Genomic DNA, 12579 nt, shown 5'->3' on the forward strand with positions numbered 1-12579 from the left:
TTTTATGTTTTTCCATAAATCAAGGCCATTGAACATCCTTTACGTCTGTGTGTTGGTAAAGAAAACAGGACCAGGTCATGGCTGCCAACTAAAAATGTTTTTTTAAAAAGAGATCAAGCAAGACTATAACCAGGGGTCATCAACATGTCCGTACACAGACAAATGTGTCCGTTGCAAAGACTTGGTCTTGTCCGTGGCATTTTTTTTTATTTACACACCATTATAATGTTCTTATTTAGTTTCCTTCAGAATATGTATGACTCTGATTTACTATGACACTATGTATGGAACATTAGGAGTCCTATGTATATCAATTTAGGGGTCCTTGGCATGAAAAAGGTTGAAACCCACTTTTGTTCAGTAACAGGTGTCTCTCCAGCTCTCTATTAAATAGAAGATAGCTACATTTTCAGGTTGGGATACTAATTGTATGTAATGCTAACTAAATGCCTCAACTCCTACAATGCCAAGTGCTTAAGTTGTCAGGGTGAGGGGTCCCCATTTCAAATGTCATTATTTTGGGGGTCACGTCTGAAAAGTTTGGGAATCTGTAGTGCCACATTTTCTCATTCTTCTCCTGCCCAGTAGGCGGCGCGCCTGCATATTGGAGTCGGACGCAACTTACTTGAAATGCCAAACAAGAAGAAGAACAACAAAGCAGGGTTGCCATGTCTGCTTATTATAAGTAAGGTTTCTTGTAAATATTAAAAGTTGCGGCGAGTTGCGTTTTTTGTGGCAGGGACCCCCGCACCAGATTTGTGTTGTTAAAATGTTTCAAAGATAATAACAGATCTAGCAGATCTACAAGCTCACAGTCACAACGTGTTGTGAGCTTGTAGATTGGCTCTTTTCAAATAGGCTCGCTAGACACTAGATAGATCATATAGGTTAACAGTGCTCATGTAGTACACCTTGTATTGTGAATTTGTACTTCCATGTACTGTCATGTACTATTCTCATGTCTTTCTAAATAAACTACATCAATCAATCAATGTGGCCTGCTTTTGGGCTTGTTTTCCTAGCCCTGTTTGCTTATTTCTCTCACAAAACCTGGCAACACTGCTCTAGTGCCACAATGCAGTAGTGAAAACAGCATGGTGTGTTGACTGACTGTTGTTGACACTTTAAAATACCATAGATTTATATCAAAGTCAAATGCAAAGAAAAGTAAAACGTGTCGTTTCTAAACAGTGTCGTCGTTAAGCAGCAGGAGGACGTTTGTTAGCAGCTCAACCACTGAAACACAGCAGGTATAAAGATCAACTCATTCAGGTTGTTTTGCATCTATGTTAGCCATGAGAGTTCCTGCTTTAGAGTGGTGTTCGATTTGTTTTACATTTACAACTCTCACATGTACATAAACGTTCACATTTCAAATATAAAGTGCTGACCCATGAGCCACGGATGTTACAAGTTGATCCGTTCCGCGATAAGTACCCGTTTCTCCCGTATTGTTCAATAAAAAGCATTTTAATCCGATCGCCGGCCATTTTCTCCAAATGTTCTCCCATGCTTTCAACCATGCGACACTAACGGTTGGGTGGTGTATTGCACTCTGATGATCGGATTAAAATGCTTTTTATTGAACAATACGGGAGATACGGTACTTATCGCGGAACGGATCAACTTGTAACATCCGTGGCTCAGGGGTATAAAGCACTTCTGAACGTTTATGTACATGTGAGAGTTGGCAATGTAAAAACATCGAACACCACTCTAAACCAGGAACTCTCGGTTCCATGACTGTCATGTTTCAGGGCTACATCTATGTATCATTTTAGAATCAGAATCAGTTTTATTGTCACATCACAGGTTTACAAGGTAAAAAAAGTGGGTGAAATTCTTTTTTGTACATCGTTCCCATCGCAACGTTAGTTTCCATAGAAAGAAGAGGGGGGGGGGGAGAAGAAGAGGGTGGGGGGCAGGTGGGAAGGAGATCAAAAACAAGAGAGCAACAGAAGGCCAGACAAGTTATCTACATATTTACAAATTACCTGAGATAATAAAAAAACTAAAAACGGATGAACGGATCACGTCTTGTTTAATCTATTTGTCTTTATTAACGCATCGTTTAAGTTGGAACATAAATCCAATTACTTTAATAGCTGTTAGGTTGTTATAAGGTGATCATAAACACAAACAATAGCTCCAGACCATAGCAGCAGCAATAATACATGTATGGTTTTGTTAGCCTGGGACCAAGCTATGGTTTTGTTGTTGTTGACGTCACTATTGTCACTGTAACCCTATAGTTCAGTGGTTCTCAACCTGTGGGTCGGGACCCCCAGGGGGGTCCCCACATGATTTTGGGGGGTCCCCAGGTGACGGTGAAGTGACAATTTTAGGACTTTTAAGACCTTTTTAATACCTCGAAAATAATTTACTGCATCAAAAGCAATCAACAAAGTACTATAAAAAACTGGTCAAACATTGGCCAAATTGTCAAATAATATAAGAAATAGGCAAACGTTTTGAAAATAGCCGAGCTTATAGATCTGCTATTTTCACAATAGCAGATCCTCAACTCCTACCCTTATCAGGGTGGGGGGTCCTCAGTTCAAATATGGTTATCTTGGGGGGTCACGGCCTGTAAACCACCAGTAGTATCTTTACTCTGTCAGACAGAGTCTGTCTGTAATGTTAATGTGATTGTCAAGTGAAGTTAGAGCTCCATGTCTTCATGCACCTTGAATCCTTATACCAACTAAACATCTGTCATGCTGTATTGTGTCAGACCTAGAATGACCGTCCAGGTAATGCATGGAATTGGAAATGATCTCCCTGTCTTGTTCATGGGCTGCAAATTGACAGTTTAGCTCCAAACTCACCTGTCTGCTGTTATTATCAATTGACAAAGATTTTCTCCTTATTTTTCAAATTATATAGGGTGTAAACTTTATTGTTACATCACAAATTTACAAAAACGGCAAACACGCAGTGGGAATATTAATTCAGCTCTAAATGCTGAAAAGGAAAAAAAAATCAGTTGAATTTGCATCATGTCTATAATATGCATACAAGCAATAGATGGTTTGACATAGGGCCATAGGCCTATATCTTTTGAACTGGTGGGTTTTGTCCACATAAAAATATAATTTTAACACAAATTTTGGAAGAACATTCTTCCTCATATATTAACCCATTTTGGGCGGGGACCCGTTTTTGTAACTATACAGGACGGGAACCCCTTTTAGGGTTCTTGTTGTTATGTACAGTATATAGCAACATACTGTACATTGTTTGTCATTTTGGAATAAATATTTGAAGTTTTTCAGAAAACCTAGGTCAGGATTTAGAAGGCGTTTTTAGAATGGGCCTCAGGTCTAAATGGGTTAATAATACCCAATGATCACCGTTTTAGGGGAAGTAGAACCATGGAACCCTAAAGTCCTTATTCAATTCCTTCATTTCAGACAAGTGTGTGGAGTCCAGACTAAAGGTGAAGATGAACTCTCCAGACTCAGCCAGTGCCATTTCTATTAAACAGGAACCTGAAGACCATCCACACCTCAGTACGTTTAATGTTCTCTCTCTTTCTTAAATATGTTTCTGTTCTGTTGTAGAGCTGTCGCAATATGAACATTTTACTATGCAATAGTCATGACGAAATATATGATAATATCCCGATGATTAAAGATGATTAAACAAATTGGCCATGTTGCCTTGTGGTGCACACACCATAGGCACCGGAAGGAGGGTCAGAAGGGCCTAGCAATTGGCTTGTCGATCTCGCCGACCGCTGGTCTATTTATTAAAAACAAAAACCCCGACCAGCGCTGGTCTAGCACCCCACTGTTCCCATCGTGTTGCACAGTGGTTGTTGTGTATTGGCTGCATGCTTCCCTCTCGCCGCAATGACCGTTCTGTTACTGGCTACGTGTGCAGTTGCTCTCTCAACTCGATAAACTAGGAGCCAGACAAGCTAATACTCAACAAATCGCTGTTCTTTACGTATTCTGCCTGTGGGTGTGAAAGAAGCAGATGCCCGTGGGGCTCGGGCTGCAAGAATCAAGTGCTGCTATGATAGACTGACTGACCAGGGATCAGATTACTGCAGCGCAAATCTACATAAACGTTCAGATTTCAAATATAAAGTGCTGACCCCCGAGCCACGGATGTAACAAGTTGAGGCGCAAATGGTCTAAGTACCTGTATCTTCCGTATTGTTCAATAAAAAGCTTTTTAATCCGATCAGCGGCCATTTGTTCCGAATTTTCTCCGATACTTTCAACTATGCGACACTACTGGTTGGGAGGTGTATTGCACTCTGATACATTACAATTTCTTTTATAGAAAATGGCCGCCGATCGGATTAAAATGCTTCTTATTGAACAATACGGAAGATACAGGTACTTAAACCTTTTGCGCCTCAACTTGTTACATCCGTGGCTCGGGGGTCAGCACTTTATATTTGAAATCTGAACGTTTATGTAGATGTGGCAGTTGTAAATGTAAATCGCAAATCGTTGTAAAAAAAAATCGCAACCCAGGAACAAGTGGGCCCATGACTGTCATGGTATGACAGTCATGTTTCAGGGCTACAGCTAGGCTAGATTTGATATTTCATATGGAGTATAGCTGACATCTCACCAATACTGTGTTAGAACAGCATTTTAGGTTTGTCATGTCCATAACAAGACAGATATCAGGTGACGATGAACTCTCCAGACTCAGCCAGGGACTTTTCTATTAAACAGGAGGAACCTGAAGACCACCCACTATTCTTTTCTCTTCTGTTGTAGGGCTGTCACAATATCTAATTTTACTAAGAAATAATCATGACAAAATATATCATGACAATGATAATATCCTGATGATTAAAAAAAATTGCTCACTCTGTCTGGTTGCAGAAACATGGAAAAACTGATTGGCTACTTTCAGCTTATTCACTTAAGACCATTATTTGCATCGCAGGAATCCATATTTTGACACATTCTTCCTTGTGCAATCCTAAATTACGAAGGATTTCTTCCCTAATATATGAATCCTATAATCTTTGCACCCAAGATTCATATGTTGGAGAGTTGGTCTTTGCCATTTTGCCTTTGCCTTCTGCAAATATTATTGTAATTTTTCAATTGCTTCATTTCAGACCAGCGTGTGGAGTCCAGACTGCAGGTGAAGATGAACTCTCCAGACTCAGTCAGGGACAATTCTATTAAATAGGAGGAACCTGAAGACCACCCACACCTCAGTAAGTTTCATATACTCTCTCTTTCTTTCATATTTTCTGTTTTGTTGTAGAGCTGTTACAATAATAACACTGATCCGGGGGGGGGGGGGGGGGGGGCATTTGCTGAAATTAACTGATCTACAAGATCTCTAGCTTGTAGATCAGCTATTTTAGGTAAAGAGATTTGGTGTAGAGGGTACATAGCAAATTGTCTGGGAGATAAGTGGGTTATTGATCTAAGTCTAATGATCATTACATCCCGATAAAGAAGAAGAAAAAACAGTTATGTACAGTATATGGACAATCAAAATCAGTTGGAAATATAACTTTGATGTGGTGTCATAATTCAACTTAATGTTGACATGGCACACTGACTATCAAGAAAATTAAAACATGGCACTCATGTCAAAAAGGTTGCCGTCCCCTGGCCTATAGACCAATTATTTGTTTACTAACATTGAGACTGGACGCACAGGTGATTGTTTCATGCAATCAATTCCCAACCTGTTGTTTTGGGGTGCGCTGGTTTCAGCACACCCCAACCCCCTCTTGTGTGTTGGCTAGTGAGGTGCATCCTAGCGAGACCTGACAGAATGGGTTTCATTATGCGCATACTGGTTGCACGCATACTGGTTCTTATCAGTGTGACGTCGTCTGTTAAGGGGTCTATACATTCAATCGCAACTTTAAGTGGCAAGTTTCAAGTAGGCAAGTATAGAGAAAACATTGGTATAGCGTGAAGTTGAGCGGAGATGGCCAACAGTGTAGTGTGGAGTTGGAACGCTGGCATTGGTCTGCAGGGTAGCTTGGGTTTGAGCGATGGCAGCCTGCAGAGTAACGTAGAGTTGAACGGTGATGTGGGCCTCAGGAGTAGAGCGGGAAGGACTGGCGGTTGGTGCCGACTCCTGTGGGGAAGGTGGTGCTGGTCTGTTGGCTACAACAATGCTCCCTGGTCAGCTGGAAGGCAAGCCTACGAAGCCGATGACATCAAAGGGCCACAATGTATTATTACACAATAGGGGTAGGCACCCTTACGCACGAGTGCCAACATTGGCGCAGGGGAGGGTGATCATTGGCACACTGACATAAGTGTGAGAGAGAGTTTTTTTTCTTTTAAAATAAAATATTCAAAAAAGGTGTAGTCAGTTAAAGTAAGTCTCCTCACATCTATATACAAATGACATTCTGCACACAATTCTACATTCATTCAAACTGATAACTCTGACTGGGGAGGCAGTCTGGGAGATAGGTGGGTCCTTGAGTCTAATGTTTGTTATGTATAGCCTATGGACAATCAAAATCAGGTGGAAATACGACATTTTGATGTGGTGTCATACTTAACTTAAGGCACACTGACTATCAAGAAGATAAAAACATGGCACTTCATGTCGAAAAGGTTGCCGACCCCTCTTCTACATGGACGAAGAATAGTGTTACATTTTAGAAATCCATTGTTCAATATCATGTTATTGTTCTGCTCCTAGACATCCTGCACCTTGTTGTGTGTAAAGAGGAGGATTCTTCTGAACAGGAGAGGAGCCCCAGTCTGCTCCACGAGAAACCAGAGCCTTCACACATTAAAGAGGAACAGGAGGAGCTCCTTCAAAGACCAGAGGAGCCTGATGGATCAATGTTGACATTACTAGCAGTGAAAAGTGAAATTGATGAAGACATCTCTTCACACTGCTCTGAAGTTGAAGTTGAGCTTGAATCTGACACTGAAGTCACTGAAGACAGTGATGATTGGGGTGAGACAAGTGGAGGTGTCCACACTGGAGAAAAAACATTCCAGTGTAAGCTGTGTAACAAGAGTTTCAGTGAGTCAGGTAACCTGAAGAGACACCAGCGTGTCCACACTGGAGAAAAACCATTCCAGTGTAAACTGTGTAACAAGAAATTCAGTCAGTCAGGTCACCTGAAGAAACACCAGGGTGTCCACACTGGAGAAAAACCATTCCAGTGTAAACATTGTGACAAGAGTTTCAGAGAGTCAGGTGACCTGAAGAGACACCAGCGTGTCCACACTGGAGAAAAAACATTCCAGTGTGAACATTGTGACAAGGGTTTCAGAGTGTCAGGTCAGCTGAAGACACACCAGCGTGTCCACACTGGACAAAAAACATTCCAGTGTAAACTGTGTAACAAGAGTTTCAGTGGGTCATATAACCTGAAGACACACCAGCGTGTCCACACTGGGGAAAAAGCTTTCCAGTGTAAACTGTGTAACAAGAGTTTCAGAGAGTCAGGTGACCTGAAGAGACACCAGCGTGTCCACACTGGAGAAAAACCTTTCCAGTGTAAACTGTGTAACAAGAGTTTCAGAGAGTCAGGTAAACTGAAGACACACCAGCGTGTCCACACTGGGGAAAAAGCTTTCCAGTGTAAACTGTGTAACAAGAGTTTCAGAGAGTCAGGTGACCTGAAGACACACCAGCGTGTCCACACTGGAGAAAAACCTTTCCAGTGTAAACTGTGTAACAAGAGTTTCAGTCAGTCGGGTCACCTGAAGTCACACAATCGTACCCACACTGGAGAAAAACCTTTCCAGTGTAAACATTGTGACAAGAGTTTCAGTGCGTCATTTTCTCTTAAGCAACACCAGCGTATCAACACTGGAGAAAAAACATTCCAGTGTGAACATTGTGACAATAGTTTCACTCAGTCATGTAAGCTGAAGACACACCAGCGTACAGGGGCGTGCTTAAGGAGGCCCTAGGCAAACTCCAGTATGAGGCCAGTGGGTTCGGGACCCATATGTGGGTCGCGGACCAATTTTTCAGGGTCTCAAGTAAATAACCCTTTATTTTTTGTTTCCTACATTTAGTTTTTAATTATTTCAAAAGACGTTTTACCACAAAAAAAAATGTAATATATATATATTATTTAAAGGAGTGAAAATAGCAGATCGAGCTATAACGTTTTTTTCTTAAATATACACATGTATGTGTGTGTTTGTCCACTGTCTGATAACTCTATTCCAATCTCACTACATTACGATAGATATATTCATAGTGAATTGTTATGAAATTAAATAGTATCACTCTTTCTTTCTCTCCAATGGTGGCATTCGGTTGTAAAGCATTGTTTTTCAGTCTGTTGTCTCAGTCACTGCTATAACTACAGTATAGCACTTAAAGAATGTTATTATGAAGAAGAATAGCTACTTTCATATGAGAGAGAGAGAGATGTTTTATTTGCAAGGACCACCGTAACTCTGAGAGTGTACAAATAACAGGTCCATTTGGTTCCATTTGTACACGCTCAGAGTTACAGACTTTTATATGGTCATTCAGGGCTAGCTCTTTATGTGTTTCTGGTAATATTATTGTCCACTCATTTTGTATGTCCGTGGCAAAAATGGAATTTAGACCAAAATGTCCACCACAAGAAAGCATGGTGATGACCCCTGCTATAACTGAAGAGAGATACCTCCTCCACCAACCAACCCCAGCCCCATCCATCCTGAAAACTTGACCTCATAGCTTTTTAGATGTTGAGATGCTGAATTTCAATTAATAAACATGTCAAAACCTCTTTAAAAGTAGTTGTTTTTGTTGTGGTTGTGTATTAATAACATGTCCAAAATAGGACTGCTGGACACGACCATCCACAGGTTGAACTTCAATGTTAATGTTAATGCCATTTTAATACATTCTCAATGTGCTCCTGTGTGATAGCCCACAGCTTGATAAACCTGGTTTAATGACTGGTTCTCACTGATAACGACCCCCCCTCCGGGGACCACCAGTGGTCCTTGGGGGGTAGCCTACCAGCGGGGGGCCCCCCAGCAAAATTAGTTTACATAGCGTCACAATCATTTTAACCACTTAGCTTTGGCTATTCAAAAATAGCAGATATACAAGCTTTTGTTAGGGTTAGGGTTAGGCCATTGCTCCACCTCCGTGCCCGGCGTCGCTTGTAGATCTGCTATTTTTGAAAAATCTTGAACATTTGTGCATATCATTGAATATTTATAATCATAAGCGAACATTTTTAACTCAACTCTTTGCTTCTGGGGGTCCCTGGCACAAAACATTTTCAGATGGGGGTCCGCGGCCAAATGTATATCAATTTAGGGGTCCTTGGCATGAAAAAGGTTGAAACCCACTTTTGTTCAGTAACAGGTGTCTCTCCAGCTCTCTATTAACTCTATAACTGCCAAAGACGTTTATAAACGTCTTTGAGAAATTAGCTGTTGCCTGCCAAAGACGTTAAAAAACGTCATGAAAAAAAAAAAAAAAAGAAAAACTTTTTTCAAAAAAAAAAAAATTCTAAAAAGATTCTCTAATTATTTAGTATTGACACCTTTTCGATATTCCAAACGAATAAGGAGATAACAATTTCCAAAGATTTGCTGCTCCATCCACTTCAATGTTAAAATTGAAACGGACAAACAATTCACAATGTTTTTTGGTTTGAAACTACTGGTTTTGAGCTATTTTCAAACATCAAACAACACATGACAACAAGGTCAAATTGACCTCGTTGACATTTGTGAAACCACACCTGAATCTCATCTGTGATTAGAAATTTTCTGGGGATCAATCATACTTGAGAAACATATTTTGTGGCTATGCGAAAAGGTACCAAAATCGGTCAAAACCCTGGCAGAGGCTACAGACTGTTCTGAAAAAACTCTGGCAGGGTAAGAGTTAAATAGAAGATTTACATTTTCAGGTTGGGATACTAATTGTATGTAATGCTAACTAAATGCCTCAACTCCTACAATGCCAAGTTCTTAAGTTGTCAGGGTGAGGGGTCCCCATTTCAAATGTCATTATCTTGGGGGTCACGTCTGAAAAGTTTGGGAATCTGTAGTGCCACATTTTCTTATTCTTCTCCTGCCCAGTAGGCGGCGCGCCTGCTCATTGGAGTCGGACGCAACATCCTTGAAAAGCCAGACAAGAAGAAGAACAACAAACCAGGGTTGCCATGTCTCTTTATTATAAGTAAAGTTTCTTGTAAATATAAAGTTGGCTTGTTTCCTAAGTGTTGTTTAAACCAGTGGTTTTCAAATATTTTCATGTCAAGGACTTTAATGACTCAAGGACCCCCAAATTAATATGTATTTGTCCATAAATGGTAAATAAATACATTTGTCCATGTATCCTAATCTGAAAATATTTTGTGCCAGGGACCCCCGCACCAGATTTGTGTTGTTTAAAATGTTTAAAGATAATAGCAGATCTAGCAGATCTACAAGCTCACAGTCACAACGTGTTGTGAGGCTCTTTTCAAATAGGCTAATATATAGTATATAATATAATAATCTAGTGTACTTCTTGATTGAGGTCACATGATATGTGTGTCACATGATAAACCTAACCCACTTCCTGTCTTTCTTAAAAAGATACTACCTGCCATAGAAAACAATGAATTTACATATTTTTAAATCAAAACACAAACATGAAATAAACAACTGTAACAGAACAGTAACATTTAAACCACATTGAGAACCATTGAAATATACAGGCCATTAAAGTTCCTATAGAAACCCCAATTGTACATGTTAGGATTGATTGTTCCAAATTCCTTCAGAACAATACAACCTGGTGTAATCAATGGACAAGGGTAGAACCAGCTTTGGTGAAGAACTATTTGTGATGATGTGTTTATATGATTGGTTTAAAATGCAGCTTTTCTATGACTGGTCACAAACCACTATACACTATTTTGTTACCACTACACTCTGACTTCTCTGGTGCGATATTCTCTTTACATGTCAAAACAACAAACGTTTGTTCTTTTGACATGTAACAAAGTATAAAAGATGAAACTCACTCTTTCCACTCTGAGTGACTGTGACCCATTACATTTATAAATGTTGTTGATCACAAACCACCAACTTACTACTTTAAATGGTCATTACAACAAGATAAAGATGACAAATATGTCAAAACTATAATACAGTATTATAAACTCAGTGCCTTCGAATACATCAGCACCTTGAATTAGTCCGTGAGCCAGGACCCCAAAAATGGGGTCATCATTACCATCTGGGGGGATTAATTCTCATAGTGATTTTTGGGTAGGTATACACCCCTAGAGCTAGGAAAAATGTGATAGCCTTGCATCGGTGGTAGCTATCTGTGTGTTATCACTCCTTTTATAACCACAAGCCAAAACACAGTTTTCAAAATCCGAATGAAGCATTCTACTTCAAACTGATGGTTCTCTCTTATTATTGACCCTCTCTCTCTGAAAAATGGTTGGGATAAAGCTCAGACTATATATTGTCCAGAAAGGTTGTTAAAATTTGCATATCTAGAATATTTTTCTATTACAGGCAGTGACAACATAGTGACTATATGTGACATAAGATGTACTTTGGTTTTAATGAAAGATGGAACACAAAGGGTTCCTTTGTAAATTACCTATAGATTTAAAACCATGTTAGATTCTAAGGAAATGTATTATGAAATTCAATAAACAGAATATAGTGCAATGGGTAAGAAAATATCCAAAATGGCCACTAAACACACGCCTGGTAATTTTTTACTTTTAATCCGCTTGTCTTAGAATACCTCTGTTTGATACCTCTTTTTTAGGGTTTTCATATGTAGAATCCATTCCTGATGTTATTTTTTTAATATCAGGTCAATCATGTCAAAGGTCAGGTCAAGGTTAAAATTGACCTCTGGGAGAACAACAAATGGAAACAACTTGATGAACATTCATGGTTCACTATTCATGATTTTGTTTTGTGAAAAGTGTCATTAACATGTCACAAGAACTGGTATTCATAATAACATGAATGTAAAATGATATAATCTAATGTCAAATATGTATCTTTTGCAACTACATCTGTATTCTCCAACCCACATCCTGTTCTACCTCATCCTTACAAGTATCCTCCTTATTAACATCACTCCTCATCTGTAGCTTGAACATATCATCAGTAACCATCTTCACCAGAGCAGTTACAGTACATCAGTGATGTACTTCTCACTCTCTGTGCCCTAAATTGATATTGCACCATGTCACATAGCTCTGACGGTGGGGTCACCCTTAGCAATGACAGGAACAAGAATATCCTAGATCTCCTATCCAAATTTTGTGACATCAAACGACTTGTCAGGTGGGGCTTGGTGGTCTGCCACTTTCCACAACATCACTTGTAAATAAATGAGCCCACATGTGGTGCAACAGGTTGGTCGGTGTTGGAGGAAGGGCCATTGACTTGTGGCACCCACCTCACCCAGCACATCAGGGTAGCCTGGGAAGTTCCCTGCCAGCAAAGTGTAGTGTGCTCTGATCTTGCCTTTGTCATACATATAAGACTGTCCCATCCCAATGCTCCATCTATACTTTACACTGTAGGTCCACCTGATACACCCCAATACACAGCATACAACAGGACAAGAACATCAGTGTAATCACTGAGCATGTGTATCACACCCTTTCCA

This window comes from Gymnoscopelus braueri (genome assembly GCF_963280865.1).
Source record: "Gymnoscopelus braueri genome assembly, contig: SUPER_15_unloc_1, whole genome shotgun sequence".
Taxonomy (NCBI): Eukaryota; Metazoa; Chordata; class Actinopteri; order Myctophiformes; family Myctophidae; genus Gymnoscopelus; species Gymnoscopelus braueri.